The sequence below is a fragment of the Nannospalax galili genome, unplaced genomic scaffold (assembly GCF_000622305.1).
Source record: "Nannospalax galili isolate Female #2095 unplaced genomic scaffold, S.galili_v1.0 scaffold2482, whole genome shotgun sequence".
Classification (NCBI taxonomy): Eukaryota; Metazoa; Chordata; class Mammalia; order Rodentia; family Spalacidae; genus Nannospalax; species Nannospalax galili.
In genome coordinates, this window is record NW_008347234.1 from 322,178 (window position 1) to 325,433 (window position 3,256).

Below are 3,256 nucleotides of genomic sequence, written 5' to 3' on the forward strand. Positions count from 1 at the left end.
CATGAGGAGGCTTCATTTAAGAAAACTGAGAGATTCGTTAGGGTCCTATTTACTCCTGTTATATGTTCTGTGAGCCTTAGGTATAGAGGTTGCATTGTAGATGTGTCACTTAGGCCTTGGCAATTCATAGACAGTGTCTGTGTGTGACCAGTCATGGTACTCTGTAATAGTCTCTAACTGGTGCAAAAGAAGCTTCTTTGATGAGTAGTGACTGGGATATTTGTCTTTAAATATAAGGAGATATATTTTGCACATTGTAAGAAATCACATTAGTCTAGAGATGTGACAGTCTTGGGGTTTTCTCTAAGATCTATGACCTCTCCAGCCATGTGTATTTGGTTATATTTGCAGTACCACACTTGAGTTTCCTCCCATTGAGAGGGCTTTTAGTCTAATTAGATAGCTGCTGATTGCCCCCAAGATAAAAGCAACACTCTTGCACTACAAGATATTTTGCTGTGGTGGTCATCATTGTGATTATTTTGTTTCGAAGCACTCTCCAAAGCTATGAGAGCTAGCCTTTAGGGGAAGTGGATTCCAGGTCAGTTACAGAGCCAATGCTCCAAATTCTATATCAAAAGTATGTTCTGTCTCCATCAGTAATGTCTTACCTTCAAGTTCTGAGAGACAATCAAGGGCTGTGGTAATAGCCTGTGTAATTTTAGGAGCCTCTTGGACCACCCTGGCCGACAACTCAGAAGGTTCTTCCTGTCTCATACTGTTCCTTGTTATGTAATCTTTAGTTGTACACATAGACTCATGTAGACATACTGTATGTGTAATTTGTCATTAGGTTGTTGGACTAATATGATTCCTTCTTCTTTTTTTTAAACTACCTAGACATTATTTATCTCTCCTCTTTCTCTCCATGTCTAACCCTTCCACCATGGCTTCCCCAATTAAATTGTCCCCATTTTCCACATTTCTCCCGGGATAATACCAGTCTCCTATGGTCCCACCTCTCTTGAGGCCCTTCTTACCCTTTATCCTCAAGGCTCCTTGTATAACCCTCCCTGCCTCCTCCCATTTAAATAGCCACATTTTTATCTGTTTCTAACTTAGTAACAACCTGTCTCCTACTGTTTTTCTCTCTCAGGTTCCTTTATCTCCCTTTACCTCCCTAGTTCCTTTTCATTATCCTGGTTCATGGGGTTACATCTGGATACATATAAGGGTAGGATCCACATATGAGGGAGACCATGCATTGTTTTTCTGAGTCTGTATTACTTCACTTAGTGTAAAAATTTCTAGCTCCATCCATTTATCTCAAAATTCCATTGTTTTATCTTTCTTTACCGCTGAGTATAACTGCATTGTGTAAATGTACCACATTTTTATTATACACTCATCAGCTGGGGGACACTTAGGTTGCTTTGCTCTCCTAGCTATTGTGAAAGTGCAGCAGAAACCATTGGTGTATAATATAAAGTTTTGAAAGTTTTCTTTTTTGATTGTGCAAAGAGTATGAAAGCCAAGGCTATGACCAAGAAAATCTTCTGTAAGATTAGTAAGTACAGGAGGATGTCAGATGGTGTACATAGGGACAAAGGGAGGATGACTCAAAGTCATTGAATAGATTTTCAATGATGCTTCTCCAATCATAACTGGAGTTGGTGAGCCTTGAAGATAGTGGACAGAGAGGAGCCCAGGAAAGCCTAAGGTATCAGCTTTCCTCTGGTGTAGCACTCTTCTACAACCTATAACTCAAATGAGTCCAGGTATAGTTTAGACTGCCACTCTGAGGACACAAGCACTGAGCCTCAGAACTGTGAAATGTATATTTCTGTTCCTTAAGAATCACACAGTCTGTAGCATTTTGTTTTAACAGCATTAATGAACTGTATGTTAACTGTCTGCTTAAATTGCATTGCCTTTCAATTGAGGACCACCATTTTATATGCCCAACATTCTTATTTTTCTATATTGTACTTAACTAACTATATTTCTCTTTATTTTAACCATTGTGTTGTACATGTACCAATATATAAAAATGGTTTTGAGTGGTGTTTTCCTAATAGCTACTGACGTTGACCACTGCTGCATAAATTTAAAAAAATTTTGATTTAGTTATTTTTATTTTCATTGTATAAGTATTTTGCCTGCTTTTAAATAAGTACACCCATGTGTGCAATGCCCACAGAGGCCAGAAGAGGGAATACAATCCTATGTTAATGAAGTTATGGATGATTGTTAGCTGCCATGTAGGTACTGAAACCAACCGTGGGTCTTGTGCAAGAGCAACTAATGTTCTTAAGGGCTGAGTCATCTCTCTAGACCCACTTCATGAATTTAATGGCAATATTTACTCTAAGAAATATCTATTCAAATTTTGGTGATTTGCTAATTGATTTGTCTTTTCCTCACTATACATTTTCACTAAAATGCTGAGGGCCAGGGGGACATTTCATCTGTAAGTACTCTGTCTGGAACATGTAGACTCCTCAGCCACCCAAAGAAAGGAAGAGACAACTGATTGTGCATAGAAGTTTTATTATACTTTCACTTAAAAATGACACTCCTGTTTCCTCTCTGGTGAATTCTCTACAAGCATCTCAATCATGTACTAATTTTAAAGTTTTAGACGAATCTGAGAAGTAAATGTAATATCTGAATGCCCTGATCTGTCCATACTCCATATCAGCTTCATGGATGATAAACATGCTGATCTCTTGATATGGGCTACATGCCATCCTCAGCTCTGCATATGTGTCTTCTCATTTCATGACTATGATTCTCTTCTTAATCACGTATATTACTATTTTTATTGATGTTTTAAATTGAAATTTGATGGTATAAATAAACAACAGGTGGTAATAGCAGGATTTGAAATAGGGCCATGTGACCACACAAGTCAACATTATAACTATACTTCACTGCTGTTGTGGTTTGAATGAGAAATGTCCCCAAGAGGTTAATGTATTTGAATGCTTGGTAACCAGGTAGTGGTGCTATTTGGGTAAGCTGTGGTCACTTAGGTTCAGATGATCTATTCCCCAAGATACCTCAATCAAGGATGTCAAGGATAGAAACTAGGCAGTGCTTACTTAGGGCTAATATGATATATGACCTAATATTCCCAGCACTCCCATCTTTCGGACCTGAATAATGCCTCTCACAAGTCTACCTTGCAACTTTGTTTACTGTTAAAAAAATTCTTTAAATTTTAACTTTGACAGAAACCATAGTCTTTGCAGAAGATTAGAAACACAAAGAAGGTCTATTGAAAAGGTTTACAGATGTACCATAGGAAGCCACA